Genomic DNA, 13,568 nt, shown 5'->3' with positions numbered 1-13,568 from the left:
AATGTGGGAAAAGGGATGCGCTGTGAGTACCAGTACTTTCCTGATGCATTGTACCTCAAATAACATTTTTTTCGACTGACACTCAAAATCATCATTCAAGCCGGGTTTCCCGTTTTCTCAATCACTCTACCTTGGTCAAAGGACATGGAAGGGTTTGCTTGGCTGGTGGGTAATGATGACGATGATGATGTCTTGAGCTTTTGCCACCTCCAGTCGACGTTTGTGTGACGTCATCCTCCAAAAGCGTTGGAACAGTGAGGCGAATTGCTGTATTTATTCCGTAGGCTGCAAACATTTGGGCGTGACATCAAAAGATGTTGATTGCACCTCTATTATGAATGTGTACATATTACACTGTACATATTTATGTAGACATACATATTACATATGTACTGTATACAAACACACACACACCTAAATTAATACCTGGAAAAAAAACGTTTGGCTTCAAATGAGTTATTCAAACACCTTTGAAGTGGTGAATAGTAAACAACAGAGCTCGGCATTGTACTAAAATTTCCTGGTCCATTTCTCACCTTCTGTCTGCAGCCGGGGTACCCTTCCGACGTCCGCCTATCGGCCGATTAGACCAAATAGTAACGCCAATAGGCCAGTCCGACTATCATTTTAACTGGGTTTCCGTTAGCGTTTCCGACTGCCAACTTCGACCGACTTCCACTAGCACCGCCCCTCCCCCGATATTTGCCATATTTGAAACGAAAGACGCACCGCGGCCGGACTAAATGCGTCTCCTTTTAGGACCCGTCAAAAAAAGCCTCGGCCACGGCCAACAGGAAACTGAAGCCTCACTGCGAAAATAGATGATGGAGGATTACATAGACGGAAAAAATGCGCTTCCGACTGTGGTTAGTCCGTCTATTTTTTAAAGTTTCCGCTTACAAAATGGGCGTCCGTCATAGGCGGGTAGACGGACCAGTCTGTCACATAGGTGTAATGCCCAGTTCTGGTAAACAACCACTGTACCAATTTTTTGCATGGATTTTGGTCCAGTCATAACGTAATTTTGTTCTTTATTTTGGGATGTAATTCCACTAGTGGCCACTTGGTGGAGGAGAAAACAGGAAGCGTTTCAAACTCAGCCTCGTTTTTGATGAAGGGATTAGAAAAAAAGATTGATGAATGTCTAAATCTTCTATCGTCTTGCATTTTATGTACAGAAGGCTACCGCTATAGGTTTATTTCATAGTGTACATTTTTGGGCATGACAGTTATGATTGTTAAAATGTGATTTGTCATTGTCATTACAATGTCAGGGCAGTACAATATAGTCATGCAGGCACAAACAAAACGAAGATTAACTTCACAACCGCAGCGACTCAGTATGCTGTTGTGTTAGCAGTCGTTTTTCGCAGAGGATAAAGACTATATGCCTCTGAGTATTGTGATATTGTCGGTTCAATTACTTTGTTTTTTAAATTTTAATTTAAAAACCATTTTAAAATTGTTGGTTCAATTATCCGTTGCTTAAAGACTTATAACACGACGACTATCGATATATTTCCTTGGGAGGAATTTCAGGTATACTATTTAAGGGCCCTGGATTGTGCTTTTACAACATTGTAGACTACGAATCAGATTTGACACCCTAATTTTTGTGCTGGGATAAGAAGCCAAATACTCCCAAACGACTAGTCATTCCTTTCAGTGTTCAAAGCAATGTGAAAAATGGTTTGAAATTGCTGAGCCGGCATCCATGACAAATAATATGAGCTGATGGCAGGATAAACAAGCAGCCTCTTTGGAACACATGAAAGGAGTTCGTTCGGCTTTTATGATATAAAGCTCCTACGTTCAGCATTTTTTTTTTTTCCATCTCGACTTTACTTCCCTGTTGGGCTGAAATAAGCAGAAAGCCACTCAACAGCGTGTTTTAACTTCATTTTGTACTATTATTACTGTTGCTATTGTTATTTGATCTTAGATCCAAAGGAACGGCATGTAGTAATCCGCGCATAGTTAAATCATTCTGGCGTTAAAATACATAACCTGGTGGTTAGCACCTCTGACACTTTATCTCATTTACAGCTAGTTAGCTCATAAAACAACACAAAGGGTAGAAACATAAGTCTAGCCACACCCCCCCCCCCATAAAAATAATTAATTAATGAATTAAGTAATAAGAAATCCTGTGTTCATCATACATCTTGGCATAACACAAGCCTTCCAAATATTCTAGAAAATGATAATGGCAACGAGGAGGTATTGCAGTAGCCCAAGGTGCTCCATGTCCCTTACGAATGTTAATGGTGTGTCAACACTTTATGTTTGTTCTTTGGCGCAACACAAATCAATAGGAGAAACTCTTTTTTTTTTTTTTTTTTTTTTTTAAAGGGAACCCTCACTAATAAAAACGACAAGTGTGTGCTAACGTCTTATACAGTGTGTGGCGTACTTGAGATGACCAACACAGCAGCGTAGTACAAGAATGACGTAAAGTAACGTCCACTCAAAATAACTCAGCAACCCCTGTCAACAAAAGTGACTACACCCCTAAGTGAAAATCCAAATTGATTCCGGTGACGACCTGTGAAACGTTTGGTGAACTCCACGCCCAAGAGGTAATAGTGACACTTTGAGCATAATTTTGACCTTTGCACTTTTGGGGTTTTCACTTTTGTTGCAAGTGGTTTAGACATTCAATGTATTGAGTTATTTTGAAGGGAAAGTAATTTCCCCTGAACACAAGCCGTACATTGACTACGTTGTAGAAAATTGTCATTTCTACAGTGTTTACCCATGAAAGGCTAAGCTACACAAATATTTAGCAAAATGTGTGGGATGTACTCACTTTTGTGAGATCGAGGGGTTTTTTTTGTTTTTGTTTGTAATGAAGTATTTTACGCAGGTTGCCATATTTAACAATTAATGATTTCAACTACACTCATGGCATTTATTTCAGCGCTTTCCGATTTGGAGCACGGTGCAGTCTTCAGGCACAAATAGATGTCTACACTGATTAGTTTTTTGGGGGGAAAAAAGCTGCAGTCAATCAAGATGATGAAAGAGTGAGGTTTAATAGCTGATGACTGGTACAAAGAAAATGGAATGCACTTTGTGAGATCACTGTATTTGTGGGTTTGTACATTTGAACTGTTGTAACCCAGACAGGTTTTACAACATCAATTACGTTGGCCGAAAATAAAACGGGGAAAAGCATCTTGGTTTAGTCGCTAACGTCTTCTTGTTCGAGTCAAGACATCAACGTGCTTGTGAGCTATATAGATGCCATGATGTACACTCGCTGGGGAGGAGAGTGAGCAGGAAGACGCGTGGGTGGGGTGTTAGCATCTCATTTAGAACATGAGGAGACTGTAGGACCACAGTCAACGCTAGCTCCATTTAAGTACTGTGAGCAAACAAACACGAGGAAGGAAAAAGCTTTCCAGACACCAGTGCATGGCCTGGGTCCAATACAAGAGTTGTCGCAATATTTGGGTCATTCTAGACTTGAAGGACATTGAACTCCCGCTATAAAATCAGTGAATACTTGACGCCCTCCCGAAAAGGAGTATGTAATTGCGTATGGATGCCAAAATATGGCAGTAATGCATTTCAAGGGGATCATAAAGCATCAACGTCATGTATCCAGTATGTACAGTGTTACATAAACAACTGTATTCAGTAAATAAATTCTGTAACAAAAACAGCTAGTATCAGCTAGTACACTAACCTAAATAGCTCTTTACAAAGACGGCAAAGAGTTATAAAGAATCTTTGTCAGGCATCTCGCATGTAAACATTCATGAACCAACCATTACATAAACGGTATGTAGGTAAATTATTCAACACAAACAAACCACCTTTGCATGAGTCTTTTCAAGAGTATTAGCTAGCATACTAGGCTAAAAAAAACCACGCTAGTACGCTAAAGTAATTATTTTATTGCTTTGCCCTGACAACAAATTATACAACAAACAAACAGCAAATAATGCACCTATGCTTAACTATAAAATGTTTTTTTTCTTGAAAACAAAACAAATTACATGTTATGTTATTATAAAATAAATGGGCCATTTTTAAAATGTCGGTGACTAAATTGTCCTCCAATTCTGGAATGACCAACTTTCTCCAACTATATTTATAAAGACAGTAATTCTCATTTGTAATGGGAGCAACTTTGTCAGAGACGTATGATATTCATTGAACAATATTTTTAACATCATGGTCATTTTTAAACACTTTATCAACAACTCAATTTATGGACAATTCTGAGTTTACGCCAAAAAAGATGACTGTCAAGTCGGTGGAAACAACTATCCGCTCATTGAAAAGCATCGAACTTTGGGTCATTGTCATTTGATTTGTGAGGATTATTTTGATTTCAAAATGCGATAAAATGTCGGCTGTCACATAGACGGAATGCCCACCTCTGCCTAACACCATATGGCCCCCCCCCCAACCAAGTGTTTATTACGTATGAAGGTAAAAGGCTTCCCCTTGCTGCCGTTAAACTGGTCTTTTTGGACGTCCGCACAAGTTGACCCATCATTCACATTTATCCCTGAGTTTTTGGCTTCGGGAAACAAATAAAGAATACGTACATCCGTCATATGTGGATAGTTGAAGTGTCTGGAGTCGTTTCTGCAAGTTCCATAGCAGCAGTGTTTACTCGACATGTTTCTTTCTGGGAAGCAGCGCGCACCTGTACTTGTCTACAGTCTAAGTTGACCCTTTTTTTTTTGCTCGATGTGACGTCACGTGGCTAAAAATAGCAGTCACGAGGCACGCTATTAGGACCCATTAGCTGACCAAAAACATGCCTGATGTAAAATACACGAATCAAGCAGCAAACTTACCTGCATCGAACGAAACAATAATCATCAATGTCAGATTATCGATGATTACATAAATGGGCGAAAATCCAACTCCGCTGATGCTTAATCCGTCTATTTTTTCCTGTTTTCTTTTCCACGTTTATCATCTATCACCTACAAAATGGGCGTCCGTCATAGGCGGATAGACGGACCGGTCCGTTGGCTAGGCGGAATGCCAGTTCGGTTATTTTACGGGGGTGGGTAATCCAGATCCAGAAAGTAAAACCCCTGCCACAGTTTGGCACAGGTGCTTCTAATCAACTGAGCTTGTTTACCTGCCGGTTGACATTCACATTCGCATGGGTTAATCATCTAAATATTTTATTTCAATGAAGCAACAAAATGTATGCTCAATTGATCAGGATGACTCTAATAATACATGAACATGAACAATAAATGAACTAAATGCAAGGACAGACACTATTGATTGAGCAACACAATTTTAGATCAACATTATTTTACTCCAGATACACAATGCTGTCTCACCAAGATTCAGAAAAAGGTGTGAGAAGGCTGTCTTGTCATTACCAGAAATACCCGAATATTCTGAATTGTCGATTGTGGATGTTGCTTGCAATGTTGTCGGATTGCGTAGCTTTGGCAAATAATTAGAGCTGGGCATTTTACAAAAATTTCCCAGTCCGTTTATCGCCTTCCACCTGCAGCCGGGGTACCCTTCCGCCGTCCGTTTATCCGCCTTTTTGTCCGGCCGGAACAAATAGTACTCGATGGAAGCCTCACCGCGGCCGGACTAAATCCTTTTAGGACACAGAAGCCTCTGCCGCAGCCAAAGAGAAACGGAAACCTCGCGGCCATTGAAGACTCATAGTGAAAATGGACAATGGACAATGACATGGACGGAAAAAAATGGGCTTCTGACTATGCTTAATCCGTTTATTTTTTTCAGGTTACTGTCTATCATTCATCAACAACAAAATCCACCATAGGCGGATAGACGGACCGGTCCGTCACAAAGGTTGAATGCCCAGCTCTGCAAACAGACTTCCGGGGTGACACTGATTACACCACAAGTGAACCGTAAACACACTTTTAAATGTCTTTCATAAACCAGAGCGACTGCGAAAACAGGATGAATGTCTTGAATGATGATATTAGTCATCTTCTCTACCGCTCTGGTTTGAATGAGTGCGGTGTCAGTCCAAGTGAAGATGTTACGTGAGGCAAAGAGTTAAAACTGCTTCAAAGGGAGATTGTATTTAATAATAATTGACATTTCAACAAAATAAAATTGATTCAAAAGACATGGAGGAAATTTTGACATAATTAACATGATTATTGAGGGACTAGCTAATTAAGTAACTTCTGTTGCCCGGCTAGGCACACATATGCTCTTTTGACGTTGAATTCAATGGAGAGCGCAATGTCGTGTCCGAGCAGGTTAGCCATTGTTTTGCTTCAATTTATCAGGCACAGAAGATGTGACACTGAGTCAATGTTTGAATAATTTGAGACAAGATCATAATTAATGTCATTGCAGTATTTATACATTTTGTGAATATCTTTCTTCGGCGATGTGCCGTGAAACTTTTCCAAGGTAAAGTAGATGCCTTGGCTCAAAAAAGGTTCGAAAAACGTATTCATTTTTAACCTTTCCTCGGACGCCATCTACTGCTTAAAAGTCGGCAATGCTAACAATAAATATGCCATTTGTTGCCACGGTGAAGTCAACCGACACCGCTGTAGTTTACGGCTTTAAGCAGCTCAAACGCCCCTCTCTTTTTCATTTGTTTTTTTTCCAAACAAGCTCGAAAAGTGCATAACCATACAGTATTTTGTTGAAAGTCAATATTTAAACAAAAATAATTCAGCACCCACCTTGCCTCCAAAATGGTTTGTTCCACCCAGTACTTCCCACCTCGTTCCAACTAGGCCCCGAAAGTGCTATCTTATCTGCCCAGAGCAATACGCTGCCTTCCAGTGATATAAAGTTGTTGCGTAAGGACCAGGCTGTCGCACAATACCATCATAGTTAACAGTACCATTCTTAATTTTCCTACATTTAACCATAGGTCACTCCTTATGCTGCTAGGTAGGAGGTAGTTGACAGGTCACGTGTTCAGAGACAGCGCCACTGTCCTGTTTGAACTGGAATGAGAGAAGCTAACTTTGGTGTCCAGAGCCTGTAGCCAGAAATTGTTCAGTGGGGTGGTCAGAGTGATACAATACCTCACTGAGGAGCGGCGTGGCCATACATGCACACGCATCATTCTAATTCCCTTGAGAAGCCATTGTTTATCATATCGTCCACAGTCAGGGCTTCATGAAATAAAACACACATATATCCTGAACCTTGCCCAACACACTCATTATACATGCAGGAACAAGTTGAAGTAAAAGGCAAAGTTTTATTGATCTTAATTTATTGGATAATGCAATTTTCTGTGCCATTGCGTTTATGTCCTATCACATAGTCTAATTCTAAATCTCATGCCCCGATTCATTGATAAGAATAAGAATAAGAAGGCCTTTGTTGATCCCACAGTGGGGAAATTTTCAAATATTATAGGCGCTAATAATATAGAGGGCATTTGCAGGGCCAATAAGATACACTAAAGAGTGTTTCCGCCCGGTTTCGAACCGGGGACCTTTCGCGTGTGAGGCGAACGTGATAACCACTACACTACGGAAACCGCTTCCGCAGATTACCAACAACCGACACCTTATTGAAATCATATCTAAAAAGCAGAAATTTCAATTCTTCACAATTTTAAATGTTGCTTTATACTTTGGTTTGTTCCTGCTTGTATTATGAATGTATTGGACAAGATCGGTATACGTGTGCATTTTATTTCATGAAACGTGGATCGTTTGATAAACAATGATTTCTCGGCCATGTTGTTTGCTTGCCATAGTGTGACTGTGAAAGTGATGATTTTGGTTAGCGTTAACTGTTAGAATCAAAAGTTGTTAACTGAAAGCAGATTCTTAAAGTTTGGATTCGGGTCAAGTTTTTTTTCTCCAAATATGCAGTTACTCCCAAATTAATTGTGGTAGAGTATTAAGGGGTCTATAAATATTGAAACGGGCAGAAAAGTCACCGTTATCAAAATGTTCCCTTACATGTGGGTGTGGCCAGAGAGTGACAAGGGGGCGGGAGGCATGCCCACCACTTAGCTCCACCCCTGGTATTGCCATGTGCATGTGTTGATACTAAAAAGCCGAAGTGCTCCTGACTCCAGACTGGATGCCGATTAGCATTACACTGTAAACTCCTATTAGGACAAGAGGAAGCGAGAGGGATGGTATACATCAGTATTAAAAGCATTCTCAAGTCAATACTGTTATTTTGTTTTGCTTGCTGTGCATTACATTCCGTATGAAAAGTCACAAAAATAAGTCCGATATTTTGACTGTTTGTCACGCAATGCATCAGTTGCCATGCAGTTGCTATGGTCCTTTTATGCTTTGTCCTTTATTTTGTCATATAGGCCTGATGTCTGACAGTTTATAAGCTTGAGTTACTGCAGTGACATACCTCCGACGTTTACCCGTATTTAATACGTTTTTTGATCATTTCAAATTGTGTACACCATATAACAATTTTTGTACGGGGAAAAGAAAATTAAAAACGTTTTTTTGTTAGACCGATCTCGTCTTGCCCATCTCGGCTCTAATTTTCCGTAAGCGATTCCGACTGCAAACTTTGGCCGACTCGACTTTCCCAAGCAAAGCCCCCCGCCCACTACCCCCCCCCCCCCCTGTTGAGCGATAAACACTGTGTAAGATTCAATCTAGAAATGTCCGTTACGTTTCCCCCACCTCTCCCGCTGAGCGATAAATACTGTGTAAGATTATATACAGAAATGTACGGGCTAATTACAAGTTTTGTAAGATTCAGCACAGCCCGGGGTTGACAGGTATGCGTTGTCAGTAAATCAAACCTTCTTCGAGTGAGGATGCAAACTCTCTCCCAGTCCAGCTCTCTGTTGTTACTTTGTATTTTCGTTGATAACGACTTCCATGTCTTGTCCGCGTATGGATCCAAATCCCCTTCCCCACGTGACATCCGAGGTCCATTTTTGGTATTTGGGGCTGATTTCCTCCGGAAAAAAAAATACATACGGTTAGTGAGTATGTAAAGGTGCTGTTGTATCAAAATGAGTTGTCTTCCCTCATAAATTAGTAAGGTCACAGTGTGTTTGTTTTCTAAATACAATCCACTCCTCTTTTGCAGTTTAACATTTAAATGACTTCTATAAAATTTGATGATATAGTCACAAATTTTCCCAAAATGTGTTGTGCTTCTCTTTCATTTAAAATGCCTTAAAAAGTACAAAACAGTTGAATTAAACTTGCAATCCTAGAATCGCCCCCAGCTCCTGTCATCACAGCAGCTACTCATAAAAAGACAAAGAAATAATAATAATGTGTAACATAATTTATATTTATTTTTTTTATTTCGAACAAAATGTTAATAAATACATTTTTTTTTACGTCCAAAAAAGATCATGACTTGAGGGACGCATTTTTATAAATAATTTCATTTCATCAAGTCCTTTGTAGAAAAGAAAGGAAAATAGCAAACTAAAGCATCTCTAGTATGACAATATGATAACGTTATGATTTTTTGTCTGTATTTGAACCCTTTTCATAATTCAAGTGTTGGTTTTTTTTTTTTTGTACGTTTTTTTTTTTCACAACCTCTTTCATCGCATCTTTTTAGACATCCAACTTAGTCCTACTCATCAAGTCACACCACTGCAGTAGACAACATAAAATGCGGCAAGAACAATCCAAAAGCAGACGAAAACTGAGGAGGCCAACAGAAATCACAGTGAGATTCAAACAGAGGGTTCGAGAAGGACCGGATGTGAGTCTGCAGAAGGCAATGGGGGGGGGGGGTGCATTTTGCGGGGACATATTTACAACAGAAAGCATCTTCTGCATAGATGCACGCAACATGAACAGGTCGAGATCAAGGGGACGAATACATCCACTGCTGTCTTCCGGGGAATGTTCTCATTATTCAGACAAAGGGGGTCGGACAGGGGTGGCGGTGCAAAGGTCAGGAGGTAAAAGTTTATCAATGGATTTGAAATGGTACGGGAAGAAATGGACGTGAGCAACATTGCTTTTGGGAGATGAGGTTTAATGAGGAAAGAAGTTATGGGGGAGTCGGGCGGTTGCACCGAAAAGCCAAAAGAAAGATAACAAAACGGCAATATTGTAGCAAGAGCATTCGGATGGATTTGAATTTCTATGAGAAAGTTTTAGGGTTACACTAAAAAGAAAAAAAAAAAAAAAAACTACGACCAATCGAAAGAATTCTGACAGCGTCATAACGAAATATGAAAACAAGAAAACCATGTAATCTAGACGAGTGTTTTTCCAAATTTAGAACGAAAAAATCACAGAATTAAATGTTCGAAAACTACACATAATCTTAAAACTTTTTTTTTCAAACCTGAACAGACCACTTTGTTTAATTTAGTTCAGTTGGACATTGGCATTTAATCTTTTAGGAGACTTGTTTTCCAAAAAAATATTTAGGTAGTTTTTAAACAGCCTTTATTTGAATTGTCATTATATAAGTATATAGTTTTTTTATTTTTCAATATTTAAGCATTGTATAAAAGTTCAAACTGTGCATAACGCTACAGTGTCTTACAATAGTATTAAATATACTTTTTAGGAATAAAACCTCTGCCTTGTTTGTTTTGTGACATTGTGATTTGTGTCCTTGTAGTACAACGGTATTTGTCTAATAATACAATGTTTTTTGGTTTTTAATTCGGAGGGGGGGTTATTTGCTGGTGAGCAGGATTAAAACAAAAATACACACTCAATAATCAAACTTCACGGAGGGAGGGAGGGGCAGGATCTCATTTTCGGTGCGTATCCAAATGTAATAAACATTTTACAGTCGAAAGCCAATTTGCTATGGCGCCAAGTGGTGCAATGACCAACCAGATCCAGCAGATGGAGCTGTACCTACAGCACTGAACTTGGAGAGTCTGTACATGGGCCTTTTTCTTTTTTTTTTTGTAATTTCTTTTTTTTAAGTCACACAGGCCTTTTTAGGGTTGTTCTTTCTTGAAAAAAAAAAAACCGAGTCTCTAATTTTACTCTCCCTAATCCCCCTCATTTCTTTTCAGTGTGGCCCTACGACTCCGTTATCTTCCCGATATTGTTGGCATCGGCAAATTCTTGTGGTTGGGTCACTCCTTTTGCCAGCACTAATCAGACAGCACTTGTCTCTTTAAAGCAGGGGTGTCAAACTCATTTTTGTCAAGGGCCACATTGTAGTTATAAATTCCCCCGAGGGCCATGATGACTGAAACCATATAAATGTTCGATCAACTTCGTTTTCTTACATATCCAGTACCAAACAAATTGATGTATCACTGGTTTTAAAATCCCAAGTCAAGAATAACAGTTTGTTCAAGTTACAACAACCTAACAAGAAAACGTTTTGCGATATCGCTTATTTAAATGACAAATTGAAATGTTGGTACAGATTTCAGCAGGCATTACAGAAGTTGACATGCTCGATTTGCTTTCACAGGCCACATAAAATGATGTGGCGGGCCAGATCTTGAGTTTGACGCCTGTGCTTTAAAGAATGCTAACTGATGATGTCATGATTTCAAACTCCATTGTGCACTTTACACAAAGATGGCCAAATAATCATTTGAAAAAACACAAGACGGGTGGGATGGATCAGCCCTTGAATTCTCCTCACATGCCGATGCGAATGGAGCCCTTTGCTTGTCTGGGTCATCAGTTTGGCAAGGGTGGCGTACGTGTTGCGAAATACACACCTTTCTGTGATTCATTTTTCGCTATATATAATATTGCTCCATTGCCAGTACTAACCCGACTAGGGGTGTACAGCATAGAGGCACTCAGCATACGGGGTCTCAATTATCAACCTGAGTGTCGAAGAACAAAAAGTGTCGGAAGGGAACACGTGTCAGCTCCAGATTGATAGAAACATTTATAGCATTACTAAAGGTAAAACTACCGTCGGATTTTCTGAATGTGCAGCTAAATTTATTTCAGTGCTGCCTTAAGATACGGGCGCAATCCGTTCAGTGACCATGCCACGTGGTAAAACAACAACCTAATTCAATACAAGGCCAAGATTCGAGTCGTTTGCGCATCACGAGAATTTGCAGTTTCTTCTGCTGTGTGCAACTTGGCCACCAGGCGGCAGTAAAATGCAGGAAGCGGGCCAAGAATTGTACCTGCAATAGTCTCGTTTCAAGAGGAGAAAGAATAAAGTGTCTTGCGAAAGAATTCGGGCCACCTTGACCTTTTGCCACATTTCAGGCTTCAAACAAATATTTTATATCCAAATCCCACGTTCAACTTCTCCACAATAGTAACTCGGAATTGCCTGGTGTGGCCTTCGTGATGCTGTTTGCGTTTTTAACGGACCTCTGAGACCATTACTGAGAAGGTGCATTTATATTGAGATTGATTACACACACGTGGAATCCATTTGTCACCATCAGTCAGTTAGGTCAACATTAAAAAATTCGGAAGTCCTCAGGGAACTTTTGGAATGAGTTGGCTGCTCTGACAAAAAAAAAAAGGCGCTGAATGATATCGGACGCCCCACTTTTCAGTTTTTATTTTTCAAATAAGTTGGAAATGTCGCGTGCATTTCGTTCCACTGCACGATTGTGTCCCGCTTGGTGTTGATTCTTCACAAAAAAAATGTTATCTATATGTTTGAAGCCTGAAATGTGGCAGAAGGTCAAAAAGTTGAAGGTGGGCCGAATACTTTGGCAAGCCAGTATATATGCCAGTGAGTTTGTCTACATGTGTTGCTGCACCATTTGTGTTCAAAACACTACCATCTAGAGGCTATTTGTTAGCCCTTCTATGCCGTTTCCCTTTATGCATTAGCATTAAGATAGTGGACTTAAAGGCAAAGTTATGTGGTTGTTTTAAATGTACAATGTGTAATTGTCTTTAGTTTGACAATAAACTTTAAGTGGGAGTGGCAATAAACAACTTGAAGCCTCTTTTTTTGAAGAATTGTTGATTGTCTGCCAAACTACTGCTTGTTGTGAAGTGAGCTGAGTTGACTTCACTGTCACCATCCAGCACTAATATCCATTTTTTTTTGTTGGAAATTCAACATTAAAAGAAAAAAAAACAAAAAACAGCTCAGCTTTTATCTGAAAAAATAAATTGGGTCACTCGCATTGCAAGGCACAACTGTATTTTTGGATTTGCTTGAAATGTAACACACTGTAATTGGGAGAAAACCAACTTTTTTTTTTTTTTTTTTTTTTTTTTACGGAAAAGATCAAACGTAAGCACCTTGAGATGACAACAAAATGTTACAATTTTGTGGCCGAACATGCTTTCAGGCTGCGCTTAAAATGCGGGAACAATTCTCAGCTGTAACACAGTGATTAACTCTTTCTACCTTGTCCAAATATATTATTGTGAATACTGTCAATGTAAAACTACAAAAGAGGGAAAAAACAGCAGTGTGTAGTAGTCTTGAGTAGAACGAGATGAGTATATTTACTTAAAACCAAATTATAAGCCCACACACGTGAATAAGAGTTGATTTTGTGTGTGATAGAACTGGGTCAACCAATACTTTGCGTAGGCATTGTTGATAAATGAGGCCCCCGGGGGTTTTGGTTTCAACAACGTTCCTGCTTTCAGCATTTTTCACCCTTTTTTTTTTGTTTTTTTTTTTTTAATTCCGACAGTGTCACAGACAACAAGTCCATGAACCACCTGTCG

General features: G+C 39.5%; 1 non-coding gene across 1 annotated transcript; it reads right to left on the bottom strand.

Annotated features, from left to right (window-relative positions):
- Positions 1–7,413: 7,413 nt before the first annotated feature.
- trnav-cac (transfer RNA valine (anticodon CAC)) lies at positions 7,414–7,486 on the bottom strand. The gene has a single exon. It is a non-coding gene; the product is annotated as a tRNA-Val (tRNA).
- Between the last annotated feature and the right edge of the window lie 6,082 nt (positions 7,487–13,568).

The sequence above is a fragment of the Filicampus tigris genome, chromosome 1 (genome assembly GCF_054856515.1).
Source record: "Filicampus tigris isolate MCC_2025a chromosome 1, RoL_Ftig_1.0, whole genome shotgun sequence".
NCBI classification, from domain to species: Eukaryota; Metazoa; Chordata; class Actinopteri; order Syngnathiformes; family Syngnathidae; genus Filicampus; species Filicampus tigris.
This window is presented reverse-complemented; position numbering and strand designations above follow the sequence as displayed.